Source organism: Artemia sp. Qi Xiang Cuo, chromosome 5 (genome assembly GCF_049724085.1).
Source record: "Artemia sp. Qi Xiang Cuo chromosome 5, ASM4972408v1, whole genome shotgun sequence".
NCBI classification, from domain to species: domain Eukaryota; kingdom Metazoa; phylum Arthropoda; class Branchiopoda; order Anostraca; family Artemiidae; genus Artemia; species Artemia sp. Qi Xiang Cuo.
Genome location: NC_142798.1, coordinates 74,233,942 through 74,257,655, shown reverse-complemented (window position 1 = coordinate 74,257,655; position 23,714 = coordinate 74,233,942). Strand labels below are relative to the sequence as shown.

At 34.6% G+C, this 23,714-nt stretch overlaps 1 long non-coding RNA gene across 1 annotated transcript in view; it reads left to right on the top strand.

Annotated features, from left to right (window-relative positions):
- Nucleotides 1–23,714, top strand: part of LOC148952509 (uncharacterized) — a 95,501-nt gene that overhangs the window by 37,389 nt on the left and 34,398 nt on the right. The window contains exon 2 of the long non-coding RNA XR_016141771.1: nucleotides 11,697–11,876. This is a non-coding gene — a long non-coding RNA (uncharacterized LOC148952509). The remainder of the gene's footprint in view (nucleotides 1–11,696; nucleotides 11,877–23,714) is intronic.

Genomic DNA, 23,714 nt, shown 5'->3' with positions numbered 1-23,714 from the left:
ATGCCATAAGTAGTTAAGCAGCAGGCGAAGCAACATCATTGCATCGTACGTACAGGGGCCTCTCAAAAGGAAGGAAATAATTTTAAAAGGAAATGACTTTTTCAGGCGGGCGGTAGCTTTTTCACGCCTTTACTGCCAATAATTGCAGGACGTGTAAACGGTTTTCTCTAGTGAGAATGGCAAAACCCTATAAATTGACTCCAATAGAACTCGCTCTCTCACCCGTCGAACACTTTGAAGACAATCTGAGTAAATTCCTTGACAATGAAACTATTGAGGATAAAAAAAAAATGATTTTACTTCAAGATACACTTCGCCGAGAGGATAAACACAAGTCCTTTCAGTTGAATCCCACTGCTGCTGCTGCTGATCCCAAAAAATAATCAACTTCTCAAGAGTCTGCTCCTGCTGGAACACAATTGACGAAGGAGTAATTGGATTAATCTGTATTGAAAATTGTAAATCTAATGCCCCACTCATATCGTGCACAAATAACACGACTCCTAATCTATCTCTTGGAAAGTGGTCAAGATCATATTCAAGTTGAGAGCAATGGGGAAGGGATTATAATTCAGGGCAAGAGCTATAATCTACTTGATTTAATCTATGACATGGTTAAAAATCGTAAAGGGCTATTATCATTTGACACTCATCTATACAACTTTCTAAATACATTAAACTTCCCCAAAAGTCTTATTGTCAATAGATAAATTCTAAAAAAATTAAATAAACATGCATCATCATCATCATCAACAACATTGAAAGCATTAAGAAATGAAGAAGAATAAGGTTTTTAAATCAATTTTGGAAAATACTAGTACACCCCTGATAGCTAGACAAAAGCGAAGACGTATCAATTCAACGTCTCCATTACCAACACCACCAAGAGCCAGTATGCAAAAGGGTAGCGGAAGTTACACGACATGTTTATGTTCAAAATGGGTGAGCTTCTTAAAGGTGCTAACGAAAATATTTGTAAAGCAGGGAGTTTTAAGTTCACCTACAACTCTGTCCAATGTCACTGGTGTTCACACTAAAAATGTACAAGACTATCTACAAAATGAATCAAGTTACACTGCATAGAAATCATAGACTTCGTGCCAATCAATATAGAAAAACTAAAGCCTTTTTCCCATTGCATATAATGCAAGCAGATCTCCTGTCTAGATGAAATTCAACGACGTCATAATCTGCCGTATAAATACACCCTACTTAAAATGAGTGTTTATAATTATAATACATGTGCAATGCCTTTGCGGTCAAAGCGAGGCGTTGATGCTGCTCGGGGCGTTAAAAGTATTTTTGGAAACGATTAGTACAGAAGAATTCAAACGTACCGCGGTATTAAATTTGTTAATTATATTGTTACAGAGGTAATAGATAAATGTAGTACACTGCTAGATCATAGTCAAAGTCCTATAAATTCCGCAATGTCCTAACGATTTATAAGAACTATTAGAATTTTAATTTCAAGATATTTTACATTTAAAAGTACACCGGCTTTTATTCATGATCTGGATAAAATCATGTTGATTTATAATCAACGACCTCATCGATCGTTGTCAAACTCTACGCCAATGGAAGTTCATCATTCTGATCATGATACAATTGACACCTTTCTTAAACAATATTCCAAGGAATCAGATGTCAATAAGAAAAATAAAGTCAATGTTGGTGATACTGTTCGAATTAATAGAACAACTAATGTTTTTGAAAAGGGGAATTACTTGTGGTCCAGCGAACTTTTTAAAGTGGCAAAAATCCTAGACACTAGACCCATAACTTATCGCCTGCGTGATACCAAAGATAAAGAGATTCTCGGCGGCTTTTATGACTATGAATTGCAAAAAGTTAAAAATGCTAGTGATATCTATCAAATTGAAAAGATATTAAAGACACGTACTCACAGGGGTAAGAAACATTTACTTGTTCGGTGGCTAGGATATAACTCTGATTTTGATTCTTGGATCGATGTTGAAGATATTGACAAAGACCCAGGATCTCTATGTGACATTCATTTCCAACATTTCTAATTTTCTCTACAATGAGTTGAATACAACAAATTATTTTTGGAAAAAACTTTCCCTCGTCATCAAATTTGACGGTGCATATGAAGGGTCTCTTGTCGAATGTATTCTTAAAAATACCTAGGAATTCCTGAGAAAGGATCGTGTGTATGATATAAAAGTTATACTATTCGATTGGACTATGAATGGGTTGGGGTAAGTCGACTATAAATGGGTTGAAACACTGAAATCTAAGGGCTATGCAAATGTCGGATTAAAATATATAGAATATGATAATATGTGGGATTTGGGTCGTGCAATCAATAAATAAAACCCATATCGAAGGAACGGCACATTTCACTTTAATTATTCATTGGAACATGATAGGATTTACATTAGCTCACCTGTTGACACTGAAACAATTATTCCCAATGATAATCTGAGAGATGTTCTTGGCTTTAAACAGAATATTATCAATGGGAAAAATGCTGGCATCGTTTACGAGATGGATCAAGTTATTTTTGCTGATTATCCACCTGGTTTTGCCTCGGACTCTTGCATATTTCTTTATGCATCCTTTGTGGAAACGTCGAGAGTCGGTAATTCAAATGTCCCCCTCTTACGTGTTCTTGAACGAAAAACAACTCATGAACTTGTTCATCACTATAATATAAAGCATCTTCAGTATATTCTTGTAAACACTTCATATTTGGAACTCTGTCACTTAACCCTAAGAAGTGAATTGGGTAATCCTCTAGCAATAAAAAAGGGCTTAGCAGTGATTACATGTCATTTTCGATCCATTGTCAACGACAGCACAATCACCTAAAATGAACAATAGTAGAATTCCATTTGTCTGTCCCGATATCGATTGCTATGTTGCTGCTTTGACTCCACGTCAAATAGGCAATGGATTGGACTACTACAAGAGGCGGACTAAAATGTCTGGCTATGGTCTTGGTAGCTGGTTTGCTAGGCTATTTCGTTCTGCACTACCCCTTGCCAAAAAATATCTTGTACCTGCTGCATCGAATTTTGCTGCCTCTACATTATAGGACTGGGGGTTAAGTAAGAATATCTAGGAGAGTGTTAAGGAAAATATTAGATCTACAGCAAGAGTCGTTGATGAACAACTAAAATCATGACAAATGGGAGGGGGATTGTAAAGGATGTGTTCGCGTCATTCACTCATCAGGCTTTACCCAGGAAGGAAGCAAAGGACATCAAAAAGGACTTTGAGAAGAAATTAAACAACGAAGGCCAATAAGCAGAAGAAGAAAAAGATTGTTAGATCAAAGAAGGACTTCTCTTACGATGACTTATATCCCCCCCCGTGAAGTATATCCATCATTTTATTCCTATTTGAATCTGTTCGAATGTGATAATATGTATGTTATTGTTAAGTACGGCGACTATGAACTAATTCCCCTCCAACAGTCCATTATGTTAAAGCTACACTTTGCAGTATTTTCCAATGACGACTGCTTCAATGATTTGTCGTCATCATTTATTGATTTAAATGTTGCGGTGAAGAAAAAGTCAGATAATACAACTCCAAATGTTGGCGATGGTCTCTCCTATGAAAACTGTATTCTACACAACCAATTCAAACAGATTATTGTATTTATTAATGGAACATTGGTGAGCACTAGCAATAATTTATCAAACTATTCAAGCTACATACAATTTATGATAAAGACGCCAAAGGCCTTCAAGGAGTTGAGAGGACAATCATTGGGCTATGAATATCGATCAGGTGTTAATACTGACGGTGAGTTAACTACTGCAGTGACCCAGGAGTATCATCTAGTTGGAAAATTAATTCATGAGATATTCAACATATCCCATTGGCTACCCACCAATGTCAAGATTGACATAAAGTTACAGATGGCCCCATCGAATTTCATTTTGAGGAAAACGCTTCCTGCAGCACACAATGCAAATGTCATTATCACATCGGCAAGTCTCCACTTCCGAAAACAACAAGTTATGAGCTCTGTTGCATTGGCAGTGGAAAAGCTAAGAGCTAGTGGCAACAACGTTAAACTTCTTGTCCCCCATACGATCACCAATCAACGTCACATTGCCACCGGCTCTCGTAGCTATAGCGATTCATCATTTATCAATGGAGAAATCCCATTTTTAGATCAAAGAAAGATTTCTTCTCTTAAGATAAATTATCTCCCCCACAAGGAATCACATCCATCAATCAGTTCCTCATTGAATCTGTTCAATGCTGAAAATGTTGATGTCAGTGTCAAGTATGGCTACTATGAACAATTTCACCCCCAGCAACCCCTCTCGAAAATATACATTTTCAAATATTTTCCAATGAAGACCGCTTCATTGATGTGTCCTCAACACTTATTGAATTAAATGCTGTGGCGAATAAAACGTCAGATAATTTAACTCTAACTGTTGGCTATGGACTCACTTATGAAAACTGTATTCTACACAATCAGTTAAATCGAAATAATGCATGAAAAAACAGAACATTGGTGAGCACTAGCAATATCTTATCCAACTATGCAAGCTACTTACAATTTATGATGATGACACCAAAGGCATATAAGGAGTTGAGAGGACAGTCATTGGGCTATGAATAACGATCAGGTGTTGATACTGACGGTGAGATGACTACTGTGGTGACCCATGACTATCATTTAGTTGGAAAATTAAATCAAGAGATATTCAATATATCCCAATGGTTACCCCCCAATATCAAGATTGACATAAAGTTGCAACTAGCCCCGTCGAATTTCATTTTGAGAAAAACACTTCCTGCAGCACCCGATGCAAATGTCATTATCACATCGGCAATTCTTCACGTTCGAAAACAACAGGTTATTAGCTCTGTTGCATTGGCATTGGAAAAGCTAAGAGCCAATGGCAACAACATTAAACTTCTTGTCCCCCATACTATCACCAATCAACGTCACATTGCCACTGGGTCTCGTAGCTATACCCATTCATCATTTATCAATGGAGAAATCCCATCAAAACTCACTTTGGCCTTTGTGAAGAGTGGCAGTGCTGTTGGATCCTGAACTGAATCCCCCATGATTTTAATTTTTTCGGTCTATCTAGCCTTTTGTGTAAAGTGAATGGTATTCCACTGTACACTCTATAATTTGACAAAAAATCCTATAGAACTCTGTACGAGTTGACCATGCAATCCCTAGATCATGACTCTCAACTATTTGAAAATGGAATAACCGATTCAATTTTTTAAAAAATTATGGGGTTATTGTTTTGGACTTTTCTGGCACACAGGTTATAAGCATAGTACGAACATGGAATGTACGTTTAGAGTGTACATTTGCCAATGTTCTGACTGAGAGTATCACGCTAATATCTCTGAGTCAATTTGAAACCTATTGGGAGATCACACCCGACGGCAGTGTTCTACTAGACTTAGCACCATGAACACAAACCAAATAATCAACGTATTTAGTATGGATCCTTACATGCCCCAGTACAACTCCTATTGTATACCATTGGACTCCATTGAAAAAATTCCAAGTGTTAACAATACCCTAATCATTGTTAATAGCAGTCCATCGACTTTGAAGACCGGTCATTGGCTATGCATCTTTCAAACAGCGAGGAATATTGAACTTTTTGATTCTCTTGGCCTATCGTATAAATTCTACGCTCCATACATCAGCAACTTTATTGAAATCAGGGGGAAAACCATTATTCAAAATCAACAAAGAGTACAGGATATAAAGACTAAGACATTGTGACGTCCATGCACTACCCTTTTTCATGTTCAGATCTCGTGGCTACACCTACAAACAGTTTCTCGATATCTACGTTGACTTACCTTGATTGAACGCTTTTCTTGTGAAAAATATACTTACAAGTGTATTTAATATTGATTTTAGTGCCCTAATAATAAAATGTTCTAAAAATGTTTGTGAAATTGTTTATTAATAAAAATTTATAGACATGATAAAGCAACTTTTCTGCTCTTTAGATTTCATCAACTACTTGGTATTTGTCGACAACAACTAGTGCAGGTAGATTATCTGAATTCACAGTATACTGATCCTGATGTACTACAAAGTCAGGGTCACATTTTCTAAAGTAGAGTGTAACTTCACTCTTATCATATCTCTTTGTAAAGTCAATGATACTATTCTCATTCATTCTATAGAATTCAAATGTTTCAAATTTTTTATTTGAAGTAGATTCACAAATAGTTTCTTCAAGTAGCAAATCACATTCTGTCACAGCAAAAAAAAAATTAGTGGGCTAATAATCATAACACCCATTGTCTTCACAACGATTACGTAGAAACCATATTCTTTTGTTGTTCCAACAGTTAAATCGTTGACCCGGTTCCATCTCCCAGAACAATCTAAAACCACGACGAAACCAATCTCGTAGCAATAAACTACAATCACGCTTAGGATTCTTTCCAATCATACCGGAATATGTATTCTCCCACTGATTACATTTATCATAATGACAATTGGAACATAGGTGGCCTCCAGGATGAGAGTCACACACCTCTTCATGACAGGAATTACAACCTTGAATTTATACAGCATATCCTCTATGCAGTTTAAACGGGTTCCATAATCTACACTTTCCCTAAAATTCCTCAATCATTGTGCAGTTTTCAAATGGTGATTACCAGCTAGCAAGTGTATACATACATAACTGACATTTATGGAAAATTTTTTCATTTGGTGACACTCTCACTACCAAAATTAAAGTGAGCTAGAAAAACCAAAAAAATTGAGAGAGAGAGAGAGAGGAGTAAATATATCAGTTGTCTCTTTTTGTCTGCCTAAAAAACAGGTTTCAGCTTGAAAAAAAACCCACTAATATTGAAAAAACTTTGAGTTGAAAAAAAATTGTGAGGGGAATCCCCCGTTCATACTGTTATCTTTTTTGCAACGTTTAGGAACAGGCGGGGAATCCCCACTCGTTTGGAATGGTACCAACAGGACATAAGCAAATAGCACGTAGTTTTATAACGTGTTTAATCACGTGTAGTTTTAAGAATGTGTTTGTGAACTCATGACCTACATTCATTGTGTAATTGACAACAAAAACAGAAAAAAAACCCTGTTTGACCACATTATACACTGCCAAATAACCGCTGGCTGTAGACTATGCCTTGGAAAGCTACCATGGAACGTAAAGGCCGCAAAATGGTACCTCTTACTCTACTGATATCACGTTGCTCAACAAAAAAAATGTATTCGCATGGGCGCATGTTTGGCATGCTACTGTTCCCAATAAAAGTGTAAGAACTCGTCTCTCTGACCGGCCAAATTGTGCTTAAAATAAATAAAATCCTTCGATTTATGCACTGGTAAAATAGACTTTTGGCGTTTTTTTTTTAAAGATAGATATCAATTAATTAAGTTAAAAATTTGGGAGGGGGACAGTTTTATTAGTTTTGAAGTGCTTCTCATTGGCTTTACTGGATTAGAATTTTCTTTGGAAAAAAGGGGTGTTGGAGAGGGGCTAGTTGGCCTACAATATTTCCGGTCGCTTAAAAACGGCACTAGAACTTTTATTTTCTGTTAGAATGAACCCTCTCCATCTGAAATAAATAAATAAATCTGAACTCCCCCCCTCCAAAAAAAAGGTAAAAGTTGATAGGGGACCTTAAATGTAACAGCAGTTCGATATGCTAATAGGAGGATAGTTTAAAATAAAGAAAGTATATAGTCTCTATAATTAATTGTCAAGCAAAGGGGTTTCTATTCAATGTACATACAGCATAAATAATACATGCCACTTGTCAACAAAGTGTTTAATTGAGGCGAGTAGGACAACAGGAAAGTCTCAAAACTACCACATTACCAAAATACTGCTTTCTTTGAGCTGATTTGTGATGTTTTCAAAGCAGGTATGCTTGAATATTTTTAGGAAATGTCCTTTCTTCAACTACTGCTCTACTTAACTAGAAAAACAAAATTCACCCTTTCTAACGATGTAAGTTTCATTAGGTATGAATATCTCTATCTTTGACACAAAGCAGGAGATTAAACAGTTTTTCTAAGATTTCTGGGAAAGTAAGTGTCGGATTTTCGTTTTCTGTCGTTTATTCGGATCTCTTATACATGCTCTGTAAGTTATGACACCATCTATTATTACTACTACTAAAAACTCACCGCAGCACCAAGCTGCCCGAGGCCAACGCATCTACGCACGCTCTTCCTGTATCCCAATGCCCAAAGCCTCTCCTTACAATCACCCTGGAATTTCCCTTAAATCTTTCCTTACGACATCCTCCCACCCAACCGAGGACGACCTGCTTCTTGTTTAGCCCTAGATGTTTGACCAAAAGAGACAATCTTAGGAAATCTGTCATCCATCATCGGCAAAACTTGCCCTAATCCTCTCAACCTTTCCCTCATTATAGCCCTAGAAAGTGGAATTTAACCACACTTTTCGTACAGCCTACTGTTTGAGATACTGTCAGTCTGTCGGGTACCCAAAACAATCCGTAGGCAATTTCTCTGGAAAATATCTAGCAAATCTTTCCCCGTTTTTGGGAGCGCCCATGCTTCAGAAACATACTTGACCACTGTCTTCAATGTAGCTTTCTATAGGCTATTCTAATCTTGGTTCACAAACTTATCTTCCTAATGTTCCAAATTTTTATCAACTGTGAAGAAACACCCTTGGCCTTTGCTATTCTGCTTATAATATCTCCACTGCACCTGCCGTCTTTACTAATAAGACTACCTAGGTAAGTGAAGATGTCCATCAATCTTTTCGTTACCCAACATCACCTTTTCATCTTCACTTATTCCTAATCTTAGCGCCTTAGTCTTCTTAGCATTAATTCTCAAACCTATTTTTGTACACTTAACTCACAAAACCTCTGAAATTTAATACATTTTGCTAACATGTTTATACCCCTTCACCACTTTGAGGTGCGCTGACGGATTTCCTTTCCTATGGACAGGAGCGTCCCGAGGCTCATTTATTGGGTGGGGGGGGCGATCTTCGTAAATTTTACCAAATCGCTACCTGATTTATGCCGAATTTTTGGCAGAAATCAAGAATTTTGCTAAATTTCACCCGATTTTGCAAACTTTCTGCCGAAATTTTCGCCGCCAAAAATGTTGGCCCCCCCCCCTCGGGACGCCCCTGCCTATGGGTATAAACAGTGGTTATGCACTCAAAGTGTCTGCATTTTAGATAGGCTAGGAGCCAACTGGCAAATTAGCCACGTTCCTGAGGAGAATAACAAAAGCCAAGTATTTTATTAAAAAGGTTTTTGTTCCATACCACCAAACCAACAATAGATGGAGTACACAAAAACAAACAAAAAACTCAATTCAATACGTCTTATACTCAAATAAATATAAATACGAAACAAATTTCTTCAAACAACTATGAAACCTAACTTAAAACACATTGCATTTCTGTTTTAGGACACCAGTCGAGGCGTAGATCCATACTGAATTGTCATAAAGGGGAATTTCATTTCTATGAAATAAATCGCATCCTCCATGTTAATAACCAAATATCTACTCTTTATTTGTCAGTTGTTAATCCACGGAGAAAGATTGAGGAAGAACTTGCAATATTTGTAACATGTCGGTCATATTTTTGTTTATGAACATTAGTGAAAATTCTCAAGAAAGGACTATGATAGAGAAGCCATCGCGTTATCTAATCGAGCTAAAAATCGATGGTCAAGCTTGCTTTTATTCTCTTCAGCCTGAGTGTATAACAGCAAGTTCAAGATCCTGGTTCAACATGAACTCTTGAAAGGATTAAACTAGGGATCAAGATGGAACTTTCTTGCTTAAGATTTATTTAGTACGCAATTTTGAAAGAACTCTGAATTCAAAAATGAAAACGCATTTTTCCATTGCCCATAATAATACATTTTATTTCTTTCTTGGCAAAATTCTGATGCTTTTGACTGTTCCAAAAATAAATTTGAACAGTTTAAGATTATTTAAGATTATCCAATGCAGTTTTGGATACTAAATATACAAGTTTTTTAGCACCATTAATTTAAAAAAAATTATTTTAGTAGTTTATTAATTTTATAATATTAATTTTATATATTAATTTTATAAAATTATTAATAGTAGTTAAAAAAATAATTTTGAAAGAACAACAAAGATTTGACAACAAGAAGTTTAAGATCACTTGCACTAAAACAATAAGTGCCAGAATTAGTCAGAAAATATAGTTAAATTTAGCATACAAATCAGCAGTAAGTACATTTAAGCATTTTAACTTCTTTTTTCCAGAACACAAATCACACTAGAACAAAGTTATGACTCATGGCTCAAAGACTTAAATTTGTGAACCTTTTCAGCACAATCCGTCAAGCATCTACAGCTTTATGTGATTATTTTTTACTTTTTTTTTGTCTGAAACACAAATAACTCAATAAAAGTACTTTAAAAAATTGTGCCACTTCTTCTGACATCCTTCATGGCACTATGCTGCTTAAAACTTAGGGGCCTGATATGTGATCAGTTAAATTCTTTTTACCCAGCGGTTCTCCAATGAGTCTATGGAATTTTCTTTTGATAGAATCAATTGACTGCTTAAAAAGTTTTGTGCACTGTTTCAAATAATGACTGTGGATAAATATGTAGTCTTCCTTGTTGGTCTCTCTGGGTTTCTTTGAAGAAAAGGTGGAACCATGGGACATGACATGATCCAACAAAAATTACATCACTTCCATTAGAAAATAAGGAAGATGAATTTATCTTTTCATTTTAATTTCTGTTTGTTTTTAAATTTAACTTATTGTAGGAGTTTATTTCTACTCTTCTTAGGTTCTAATATTGCTCTTTACTTTTCTTCAGCAAAACTTGAGCGCTCTAGCGTTGCCTAAGTAAAGTATCATAAGCATTCAATGTATTTATTTTTTTGCCATGTTTTTTTTTAATTGATTATTGGATTCTTGAATTCTGAACTATAAATAATGGGCTTGAGTTTAGGTTGTGTATCTTCATTGATAATTGAATGTGGCAATGGAAAAGTATGACAATTGATATCGCTTTTTTGAAGAGTTTGGTTTTAATTAACATAGGACAGAGGGCGATCCTATGTCAATAGAAACAAAATATCAAAGGCAGCCCTCTAGCATTGCCTAAGTAAAGGAACATAAATCTTCATTGTGTATAATTCTTTTTTATAAATGGTGAAAAAGCTATTTTGCCAAGAAATAATTTGTTTCGTTGACAAATGGATTCTTTAACACTAACTTATAAACTGTGACCTTGATTGAAGCTGTATATCTTCATTGACAATCGAATGGGGCAGTTGACAAGTATCGCAATTGACGAAATTGGCAATCCAATTGACATCACAGACAGTTGAAAGTGGGATGTCAGATTCTAATTGGAAAATTCCTCGTATCGAGCCTTACTCCTTGGATAAAGCACTTGAACCTTCTTCCGTATTTAATCCATTTTTTTCCACGAAATTCAGCTCAGCTTGCTAATTTTTCTTTTGAAGCAAAGTATCCCCGCTTTAGTTATTTGTCAGAGAAGCCTGGTTATTTTCAAAGGTGGTTTCCTAGCTTTTCCAAGCCGACTCGGCTGTAAGCAAACACTGAACACTTCTTCCACTCAGTATGGTTCAGGCCTTGCTGACGATAACATTAGTTTACCAGTGACAAGAAACAGGAGCGTTACTGCACATTTATTTATGATTTTGTTCAAAAGGTATATTTCCTTTCAGGGCAATGAACGTGAGCTATGATGACCGAAACAACAAATACTGATCAGGACTTGCTAAATAGGGACTTTTTAGTGTGTGGACGGACCGGGAGACGTAATGCACTGCCAGAATTACAAGGAAGTTTTGCTGTTGTATCCACTGCCGGGCTGCCGGAAGCCCTAGAAGGATTATCCTGTGGTGGTGAGTCAAAATTTATCTATTTGACAAGGCAACCTGTTATACTAGCAATTAATATTAAGTGTAAAGATAAGTCCACAAATTTGAATAAAAAGGCCTTTTATGTCAAGGCTCGTCAACCAGGATATAAGCATAGGGGGACAGGGTCTTATGACCCCTACCGCAGGAACAGCATGACATTTGTGATTTCACCATTTTTTTGACGTTTTCTTTAGTTTGATGAGTGCTTTTGGTCCAAATTTCTTATAGTTAGTGCATTTTAAGTTAGTGCTGTTTCTCATCTTGTAGCTTTTATTGGAGGACCATATTTTCAACTAAATATCATATCCATTTAAATTACATATCCAGTTACATTTAATTTTATTTCTATTTCATCCCCCTTTCCTTGAAATGCTTCCAAAAAGTCATTTAGTTTCTCTGTATTTAACCAAGTAAAATTTTGGGTACTTTCACAGTAAAGTTTGTTCAATGTCTCTCCTCCCCTGTTTTGACATATATCTTATTCAAATATCCTTATCAATAAATAACAGTAAGTCTCTAGAGTGGAATAAAAACCTCTGAATCATTCTACCCTTAATTTCACTGTAAAGCTATGTTAGAAAACAACGAATTTGGTTTTGAGAAATAATTATAAATGGTGATTTGGAGAGTTTTTAATTTCAGTGGAGATTTGTCAAATTTTTGGATTTTGAAGGGAACTTATTTAATTTTAATATTGATGTATCGAATTGAAATGCAAGTGCTTTTGCTGGAAAGAGGAATATGGCAACTCTGAGTCCCTAACTGATCTGACATGACATATCACGTGTAAATATGTAAAAAGCCCAGCTTTGTTAAAAAATTGAAATATGTTTTAGTGTGATGGTACGGCAAAGTGGACAGAAGACCGTCTATTCCCAATATAAATTAGTATACTTCAGCCATATTTTTGCTTAAGGTTAATTTTAGCTAAAATCATGGAATCGTATATCTCGGTTATCTTCACTTCTGAGTGCTTCTTACTCTAACATAGGGTTCTGCAGAACGTCATTGAAGGTTCTGCTGGAAAAAGTGGGTTATGATGAACTATGGGGACCAAGTACGAAAGGGATATAGGGCTATATTGAGAGATATATTATGGGTTCTTTAAGAGCATGCATTTTTTAACAAGATTAAAAAGGGGATATACGCTGGTATAACATATACGGACCAAGGACGGGTACCTCGGGGATGACCTACGGATCAAATATAAACAAAGCGTCCTTCATAGAGTATACAAGACTATACGTATCTCGTAATAGGCCCAAATAAGGATATTAGGTATATCAGGATATTAGGTATAAGGATATTAGGTATATCAGGTGAGGATTGAGACGCTAATTTCGGAGACCACACTGCCTTTCCATGACGATAAATAAAAGTTCAAATAGGGATAAAATCCTTTAAATAGACAGTGTTTCACAAACAGTGATAGAAATTTACGAAAATACCAGATATTTTGGTCACATATGCAGTGACCGTCATCAGTAGTAAAACTAAACTCCTGTTTAGTCACTGTTTGTGAAACACTGTCTATTAAAAGGATTTTATCTCAATTTGAACTTTTATTTATCGTCAGGAATAGGTCATCTCCTTATTAGATTGGTTCAGCAATAAGTCTGAGAAAGTAATATGCTTCTTGATTAGTTTAGGGATTGTCATGAATTTTCTGGTTCGTGAGAAGGTAAAACAGTTTGGCATCCACCAGGGACTAATAGCATACTTTTTTGGCCAAGCACTGTTTAAGCCGTGTGTGTTACCTTGGTATAAACAGTTCATGGCAGGCTGCGAGGGAGTTCAAATGTGAAAGCAGATTTTCAACTGTCACAGTGTGGCACAGGATAAGCACAGTGTTTTGCGTATTATTTGATTGCACAATCACCTGATCACCATGTGGTAGACAGCTTTTTGCTATTGAGTAACTTTAGATATATTTGCTTAATTTTTCAAAAGACTTTAGCAACCAATACGAGTAGACATTTATATCCAGGACAACATAGGCCCTACTATGACTTTTATACACAAAAAATTGGATGGAACATTTGGACACTATTTAAGAAAACCTCCTTGTAACACAGAAGTATCACCCTGCCATTTAATCCCTTTCTCTTATTCAAAGGAACTCCTGGAATCCAACGATTCAAGAATGTCAGTTACGAGGGGGGGGGGACTTTGACTTAATTGGCTACTGAAAAAACCCAATTCTTTTTACAATGACGGAAAAAAGCTACTGATCCACTCAGAAAAAAAGGGTTACTAAAGCAAGAGACTATGTAAATAACAAATATTTACTTTGTTATGTTTTTAAACATCGTTTATGAAAAAGTTAAGATGGGTCCAGAGCCAAGAAATATTTTAATTTTGATGTCCTTTAGTTTTGTTATGGTTTGGTTAATACAAATACAATGAAAGATTTTTCGAGGGTAGAAAATATTGGTTAAATGTATCCAAAGACAATCCTGGGTTAATAAAACATGCAAAATGCACGTGCCATAAAATATGGGGTACTGAGGACTGTTTTTAAAGTGACGAAAAAAAAAAAATTACCCTTAATATTATCGTCTCTTATTAGGTTGCTAGCTACCGCTGCAACCCGGAGTTAATCAAACAGTTTGTGGTAACGAACTGTAAGTAAGGAGCGACCCGGCTCAATGGTAACCGAAATTCTAGAAAATGGGTTTTTGATACCAATAGATACATCGAAAGAATCAGATTCCAATGCTGAATTCAAATATATAACTTTCATCAAGTTTAGTCATACCTATCAAAAGTTACGTGCCTGAGAAAATTTGGCTGATTTTCGAAAAAAGGGGGAAAGACTCCCTCAAAGTTGTAGAACCTTAATGAAAATCACACCATCATATTAAGCGTACCAGAGAACCCTACTGTAGAGGTTTCAAGCACCTATTTACAAAAATTTGGAATTTTGCATTTTTTGCCAGAAGAAACATCACAGATGCGTGTTTATTTGTTCATTATTTTTTTTTCCAGCGTTGATCTTATCGACCCAGTGGTCACTGAATATCGCGAGATGGCTCCGTGGATCAGAAATTAAGAAGTATTTGTTTTCGTACGAAGTGACCCAAAAAAATGGGGGACAACTTGGACCCCTACTATGCTCATTTTTTTCCCAAAGTCACCCGTTCAACACATGTAGATAATTATATTGTTGAGCACGGGCCGATACATAATAACTGTTCTCTGGGGAGTAATTTAATTACCTAAATTCCCCAAGGAGGGGGCCGAAAGTGATGAGCTTTACCCAATGTTATCATATAGTATTTGTTATTGGGAAGTTTACTGACGTTTTCAGGGGCGATTTTTCTGGTAGTAGGGGGGTAGGTGGGTCGGGGGTTATGTGGGAAGTTCTTCCATGAAGGAAGTTTTCATGTGGGAAGGGACCTTGCTATGAAGGGGGCGCCGGATTTCCCAGCATTATTTAAAAAAAATATCAGAAATTAAATATAAAAAAAAAACAAGTTTTCCAACTGAAAATAAGGAGTAACATCAAAACTTAAAACGAACAGAAAATATTACGTGTATGATTAGGTTCACTCCCTAGTCAATACCTCGCTCTTTAAGCCAAATATTTTTTACTACTCTCATAAGAGCTTTTTATTCTAAATAACGGCCTTTGTGATTAAGGGGTCATTTTTAAAGAATTGGAACAAAATTCGGACTTTAGCTTAAATAGCGAGGTATTGACTAGGGGGCGAGCCCCCTAATATACGTATTAAAAATATATTCGTTCGTTACGTAAGTTAATTCGTAAGTTACGTATATTTATTACTAATAAAAACGTTCGCAAATAAAATTAAACAAGTTTCGAAAAAGCCATTTAGCCAAATAAAAGTAAAATTAATATCCAAATTTTGTTTTAATTATTTATGTATGGTGAGCCAAAATCAAAACCTGTATTAATTCAAAAACGTTCAAAAATTAAATAAAAAAACAAGTTTTTTTAACTGAAAGTAAGGAACGACGTTAAAACTTAAAACGAACAGAATTTAGTCCGTATATGAAAGGGGCTGTCCCTTCCTCAACGCCTCGCTCTTTAAGCTGAAGTTTGACTTTCTCACAACTCTTATTTTTTTTAAACAATAAAAAACTTTAGCGTAAAGAGCGAGGCGTTGAGGAGGGGACAGCCCCTTTCATATACGGAATAGTTTATGTTCGTTTTAAGTTTTAACGTCGTTCCTTACTTTCAGTTAAAAAAAACTTGTTTTTTTTATTTAATCATTATGACAAAGCATTCGTTATACTTAAACATTTTAAACATTTTTTAAACAATATTTAGACATTTTTTAAAAGATATTTTGTAAAATTAACCTTTTCTTCGCTTAATTAGACACTTCGCGTAAGAACCAAAAAACAGTTTTGGATATTGAAAGTTATATATGACGAGGCGGCGGTACATCAAAAGAGGCGGCCGTAAAAAGATTGTAACCTCCGATCTATTTCAACCTGCAAGACACACGTTTTTCTTCCAAAAAACTTCTTTAAATAGGCCTTCAATACCTTGGACGAGAAATTAAGGCAATAGCTTGGATAGGCCCAATATTGTCTTCTGCGCTCTTTGTTGCTAGGAACAAACGAATTATACATATACCAATGTTGAGTTCATAATAGAGGTTCTTACTAATTCCTTGAAAAAATGTTAAAGGTTCAAACATTGGGAGTGATAGCCTATTAAAACTATTCAAAAAGTTATTTAGACTTGATGTTGGGGTCGTCCTGATGCTGTAACTGTCATTATGATGTCTTGAGCTGTGTCCTGCTCGGCTGCTAATTAACAACAAAGTGTGTGTAAGGTCAAAGGCCTTTTTTGGTGTCATCTTCCCCGAGTGGAGAGGAGGCGGGATTTTTTTTTTTTTAAATATAATTTACACAAACATTGATGGAGAAATTCATGGCATTATGCTTATCGGCTCATTAATTTGTTTAAAGCTTAAAATCTAAGTGAGTGGATTTTCTCCTTTCTGCGCCGCTCATTTTTGCTTGTTGAGTTAGTGTGTCGTCTGGAGTCATGTGTCTTCTGACTCGTGTTTTAATTTATGGGTGGGGATTTCAATCTTTCGTGTAAGGATCATAAAGTTTAGCGGACATCAAATTTGAGATGGAATGCAACTGTAAGCCTTGTCTGGGTGGACAACGTTATAAAGTTCAGTAGGCTGAATCATTGTACACAACTGACTGAACTTTTAAGAATCTGTTTAAGGGTCCCACAATGTATGTAGTTATTTTGGCTCGCGGGAAGTGTTTTCAGTTTAGTCTCTGTGGATGGTTTTTATTTAGTGTCTGATAAAGCCACCCCCGTAAACTCTGGAGACTGCGGCTCACACCTGCATATCACAAGACCTTCTCTCATGGTGATCTTTGAGCTTAATACAGCTAAGAAATTGTCATGGATTTTTAGCCGTAGTGGGCACTGGCATTTAGCCGGGCACTGGCGGATTTGAGCTGCTAGTAGTAGTTCACCTATTTTTGTCATATTTTTTTTATTTCCTTTTAATCCTATTTGATTCTAAATTACCGAAACTTGGTGGCACAGTAAAACTTTAAAGGCTAATTGTTCACTTTATAAGAGGGATATTGTAAGGTTAAATAGGCTGAATTCATGTTTACAATCGACTGAACTGCTAGTAACGAGTTTTGCATGGTTCAATAACGGATATAGTTTTTTTTCCACATATCCTGGGTAGTATCCGTGGCTGGTTTATTTATGTGTGTATTTGTATTAAATCTCATTCATAATCCTCTGTTTCAGACTTGCCAAACACTAACGGCTTATAGATAGTTGACTAATCAATTTCAAGGAAATTTATCTCTTTAGAAGTGAATCGCGTCTTAGTATGACAAAACTCAATCCAACGGTCTCATGGCTAATATCTATAGCAAATGACCAACTTGCTTAATTGTGATGTGAAGCAACATGCTTTTGTAGGTTTGCTTTTTGGTTAGTGGTATGTAGCTTGGAAATTGTAAGAGATAAATTTGAGGCTATTTCGAACACGTGGACTGGGAAAACAGAGAAGAAATCTCAAATACTTTTTAGGTATCATGACCCGGTCTGACCTATAAGAGGGTGATATTCTTGTTATCAGGACATCATCTACCTAAGGGGCTGACTTATCTCAACAAACTTGATTGGAATTAAGAGGTAATTTCCTGGCTCATTAATTAGGTATTCGGACGCAGCATAGTCTGTAGGAGGAGGGTCCTTAATCTTATCGTCAGTACATTTACCAGCAAGACTCGCTGGCTTTAAACCACGCTTGATGGGAAGTAAGAGTTAGCGTCCTAATTATGCCTTTTCGAGACTATGAACCGATCCGACGTATGAGGGAAAAATAATAAGCCCCTTATGGATGTCCTGTCATAATATGACCCCTATATTGTAGGTGAAGGGGGGAGGTGGGTAAATCCGTGTCATTAGGACCTTCACAAGAAAGGGCTATCAAATCCCGACCAAAGCTATTAAGAAACACATTTTATGCGCCAGTTCCTTTTTGGAGTTAGTGACTTATTCAACCTGGCTGGAGGAGGAAAAAAAGTCCCAAATTCCTCTGGTTGAGATATGTTCCAGGTTGAAATTGGATCTCAATTGTTATTTGAAAGTAAGCGTTAGAGCACTTCTAATTTTGCTTATTCTATTATCTGTTGGTCCTGACATTTAATGTAGCCTCGTTTTGAATCGCGGGCAAAAAGAAACTACAAAAGAAACGTAGACTAGTAGAAAAGTAGACTAGAAAGTTTCATACAGTTTTTATTTAGTCAAAAGACTTTAATTTTCAAGATACAGGTTTGAAACACGGTTTTAGGCAGGTTGTTGAATCAGAAACATAAACAAATGAATATTGCACAGAAATATAGCTTTAAGAATTTTACTCACAGGAATTAATTACGCCTTCATGGAATAAAATGATATTGAAGCTGTATAAGAATCCCTGAGATGTTTTTAGATTTTTTTTATTGCCCATTGGAATCAGAAAAGAATAGTCAGAAAATGAATAAGTAAAAAAAAAAAAATAGTAAAAAAAATGAAAATGAAAAGAATAGTCATGCCTTTTGGGTTTCCAAGAGCGATCCAAACCGCAATTTTCTATGGACGGAACTGGGTCCATAGATTCTTGCCGTCAGGACTCTACCTGAAAAGTTTGTCTTATTTGAACCAAACTTGGTGCAGAGTAAGATCTTAAACTTTTTAAGTTTTGTACCCGATCCTCTTTGGGAGTGGGACAGATCACCTAAAAATCTCGTGTCCTCAGCTTAATTGCTAAGCTGCATGGCGGTATCCATTGAGTGTCGACCTGGTCAATAGCTGTGGTTTCGGGTGTCTATCTTGATCAGACGTGTATAGTAAAGGAAGGCATACGTTCTTGTCATTTGCTTCCATCACAAGATCTTCTTTATTGGATCTCAATTAAATTTGTTAGGGATTACCAGCTAAGGTTTTACGACTATATATGATTTTAGTAACAACTTGTAGAGCCTTTTCCTCTAAAAGTAAGTTCGAAATGGATCCTTGGGCGTTGTTTTATTTTTTGATTGATTTCGCCTTCATACACTGGTCGTTTTACTGATGGTCCAATAACTGTTGATAATCGTCTAAGAATGTTGTGACATATCTGACAAACAAACTTGGCTTTTTGCATAATTCCTAAAAATTTGTAAAAAACTGTTTACTGTATCCATTTTAACCGTTGCTTCAACCACATAAAACTTAATTCTAAAGTTGTCTAATCTCACGGTAAATGGCAAATACATGGAAAAAACAAGTTAAGTTGTCGCGTGTGTTGCTGCAGCACTTCACGTAGCCTGGCAATATAATGTTTAGTTACTAATTGTGCTTTTAAGGAACTTCGTTGATATACTAATCAGATTGCAACTTTCCACCTTTGAATGCAACTTTCACTTTGATTGGAACTTAATCCTCTAAACATTTAATTCCATGTTTTTCCTAGAGGTTATCAAAAAACAAAACCTCATTCTTACCAGTTTAATGACTAAGGTTGTGATTTCTCTGATTTGCAAAGTTTAAACATCTAATTCCATGTTTTTCCTTGAGGTTATCAAAAAACAAAACCTCATTCTTATCAATTTAATGACTAAGGTTGTGATTTTTCTGATTTGTAAAGTTTAAACATCTAATTTCATGTTTTTCCTAGAGGTTATCAAAAAACAAAATCTCATTCTTATCAATATAATGACTAAGGTTGTGATTTCTCTGATTTGCAAAGTTTAAACATCTAATTCCATGTTTTTCCTAGAGGTTATCTAAAAACAAAATCTCATTCTTATCAATTTAATGACTAAGGTTGTGATTTCTCTGATTTGCAAAGTTTAAACATCTAATTCCTTGTTTTTCCTAGAGGTTATCAAAAAACAAAACCTCTTTCTTATCAATTTATTTGCAAAGTTCAAACATCTAATTCCATGTTTTTCCTAGAGGTTATCAAAAAACAAAACCTCATTCTTATCAATTTAATGACTAGGGTTGTGATTTCTTTGATTTGCATAGTTTAAACATCTAATTCCATGTTTTTCCTAGAGGTAATCAAAAAACAAAACCTCATTCTTATCAATTTATTTGCAAAGTTTAAACATCTAATTCCATGTTTTTCCTTGAGGTTATCAAAAAACAAAACCTCATTCTTATCAATTTAATGACTAAGGTTGTGATTTCTCTGATTTGCGAAGTTTAAACATCTAATTCCATGTTTTTCCTTGAGGTTATCAAAAAACAAAACCTTATTCTTATCAATTTATTTGCAAAGTTTAAACATCTAATTCCATGTTTTTCTTAGAGGTTATCAAAAAACAAAACCTCATTCTTATCAATTTAATGACTAAGGTTGTGATTTCTCTGATTTGCGAAGTTTAAACATCTAATTCCATGTTTTTTCTAGAGGTTATCAAAAAACAAAATCTCATTCTTATCAATTTAATGACTAAGGTTGTGATGTCTCTGATTTGCAAAGTTTAAACATCTAATTCCATGTTTTTCCTAGAGGTTATACAAAAACAAAACCTCATTCTTATCAATTTATTTGCAAAGTTTAAACATCTAATTCCATATTTTACCTAGAGGTTATCAAAAAACAAAACCTCATTCTTATCAATTTAATGACTAAGGTTGTGATTTCTCTGATTTGCAAAGTTTAAACATCTAATTCCATGTTTTTCCTTGAGGTTATCAAAAAACAAAACCTCATTCTTATCAATTTATTTGCAAAGTTTAAATATCTAATTCCATGTTTTTCTTAGAGGTTATCAAAAAACAAAACCTCATTCTTATCAATTTAATGACTATGGTTCTGATTTCTCTGATTTGCAAAGTTTAAACATCTAATTCCATGTTTTTCCTGGAGGTTATCAAAAAACAAAATCTCATTCTTATCAATTTAATGACTAAGGTTGTGATTTCTCTGATTTGTAAAGTTTAAACATCTAATTCCATGTTTTTCCTAGAGGTTATCAAAAAACAAAATCTCCTTCTTATCAATTTAATGACTAAGGTTGTGATTTCTCTGATTTGCAAAGTTTAAACATCTAATTCCATGTTTTTCCTAGAGGTTATCAAAAAACAAAACCTCATTCTTATCAATTTAATGACTAAGGTTGTGATTTCTCTGATTTGCAAAGTTTAAACATCTAATTCCATGTTTTTCCTGGAGGTTATCAAAACACAAAATCTCATTCTTATCAATTTAATGACTAAGGTTGTGATTTCTCTGATTTGCAAAGTTTAAACATCTAATTCCATGTTTTTCCTAGAGGTTATCAAAAAACAAAATCTCATTCTTGTCAATTTAATGACTAAGGTTGTGATTTCTCTGATTTGCAAAGTTTAAACATCTAATTCCATGTTTTTCCTAGAGGTTATCAAAAAACAAAACCTCATTCTTATCAATTTAATGACTAAGGTTGTGATTTCTCTGATTTGCAAAGTTTAAACATCTAATTCCTTGTTTTTCCTAGAGGTTATCAAAAAACAAAATCTCATTCTTATCAATTTAATGACTAAGGTTGTGATTTCTCTGATTTGCAAGGTTTAAACATCTAATTCCATGTTTTTACTAGAGGTTATCAAAAAACAAAACCTCAGTCTTATCAATTTATTTGCAAAGTTTAAACATCTAATTCTATGTTCTTCCTAGAGGTTATCAAAAAACAAAACTTCATTCTTATCAATTTAATGACTAAGGTTGTGATTTCTCTGATTTGCAAAGTTTAAACATCTAATTCCATGTTTTTTTTAGAGGTTATCAAAAAACAAAACCTTATTCTTATCAATTTATTTGCAAAGTTTAAACATCTAATTCCATGTTTTTCCTAGAGGTTATCAAAAAACAAAACCTCATTCTTATCAATTTAATAACTAAGATTGTGATTTCTCTGTTGCAAAGTTTAAACATCTAATTCCATGTTTTTCCTTGAGGTTATCAAAAAACAAAATCTCATTCTTATCAATTTAATGACTAAGGTTGTGATTTCTCTGATTTGCAAAGTTTAAACATCTAATTCCATGTTTTTCCTAGAGGTTATCAAAAAACAAAACCTCATTCTTATCAATTTATTTGCGAAGTTTAAACATATAATTCCATGTTTTTCCTAGAGGTTATCAAAAAACAAAACCTCATTCTTATCAATTTAATGACTATGGTTGTGATTTCTCTGATTTGCAAAGTTTAAGCATCTAATTCCATGTTTTTCCTAGAGGCTATCAAAAAACAAAATCTCATTTTTATCAATTTAATCACTAAGGTTGTGATTACTCTGATTTGAAAAGTTTAAACATCTAATTCCATGTTTTTCCTAGGGGTTATCAAAAAACAAAATCTCATTCTTATCAATTTAATGACTAAGGTTGTGATTTCTCTGATTTGCAAAGTTTAAACATCTAATTCCATGTTTTTCCTAGAGGTTATCAAAAAACAAAACCTCATTCTTATCAATTTATTTGCAAAGTTTAAACATCTAATTCCATGTTTATCCTAGAGGTTATTAAAAAACAAAACCTCATTCTTATCAATTTAATGACTAAGGTTGTGATTTCTCTGATTTGCAAAGTTTAAACATCTAATTCCATGTTTTTCCTAGAGGTTATCAAAAAACAAAATCTCATTCTTGTCAATTTAATGACTAAGGTTGTGATTTCTCTGATTTGCAAAGTTTAAACAGCTAATTCTATGTTTTTCCTAGAGGTTATAAAAAAAAACCGCACTCTTATCAATTTATTTGCAAAGTTTGAACATCTAATTCCATGTTTTTCCTAGAGGTTATCAAAAAACAAAATCTCATTCTTATCAATTTAATGACTAAGGTTGTGATTTCTCTGATTTGAAAAGTTTAAACATCTAATTCCATGTTTTTCCTGGAGGTTATCAAAAAACAAAATCTCATTCTTATCAATTTAATGACTAAGGTTGTGATTTCTCTGATTTGTAAAGTTTAAACATCTAATTCCATGTTTTTCCTAGAGGTTATCAAAAAACAAAATCTCATTCTTGTCAATTTAATGACTAAGGCTGTGATTTCTCTGATTTGCAAAGTTTAAACATCTAATTCCATGTTTTTCCTAGAGGTTATCAAAAAACAAAACCTCATTCTTATCAATTTAATGACTAAGGTTGTGATCTCTCTGATTTGCAAAGTTAAAACATCTAATTCCATGTTTTTCCTAGAGGTTATCAAAAAACAAAACCTCATTCTTATCAATTTAATGACTAAGGTTGTGATTTCTCTGACTTGCAAAGTTTTGGACAACCAAATATCGACGGTAAGTAGGGGTCCAAAGTCTCAGACAATATAGACACAGTC